The sequence below is a fragment of the Chanos chanos genome, chromosome 1 (assembly GCF_902362185.1).
Source record: "Chanos chanos chromosome 1, fChaCha1.1, whole genome shotgun sequence".
NCBI classification, from domain to species: Eukaryota; Metazoa; Chordata; class Actinopteri; order Gonorynchiformes; family Chanidae; genus Chanos; species Chanos chanos.
The window spans coordinates 10,681,779-10,682,210 of NC_044495.1; positions in this window are offsets into that span (position 1 = coordinate 10,681,779).

Below are 432 nucleotides of genomic sequence, written 5' to 3' on the forward strand. Positions count from 1 at the left end.
TTCTTTCCCACTGTAGACTTAACGTCACGTCCGCACTTGAACTTGAATTTTATCCCATTGTACGGAGGCAGCCCTCGCCACAGAGAGACAGAGTGCTCCCGGAGAAGCAGGACTCCGCCATCTTCATAGAGAAGGGGGAAAACTTGCAGGTCTTGATTTATTTGGAAAGGAGGTGGCAGTCAATGTCCCCGGTCTCCACAGAGCCGATCAAGGGGAGCCAGTGTAAAGAGTTGGAGAAACTGAAAAGTACCGGGCATTGCAGGCAGTAGGCGAACAGTAGTGCCCCGGGAGAAGAGCTGTCCACCGCTTGACAAACACCAGAAGAAATTGGATTCATTTTTTACCCAACCTTGTCCTTAATTTATTTTTTTTTCCGTAAAGAAACGAAATAATCTTTGACAAATTCATGAGCCGTAGGCTGGACGAAGAGAG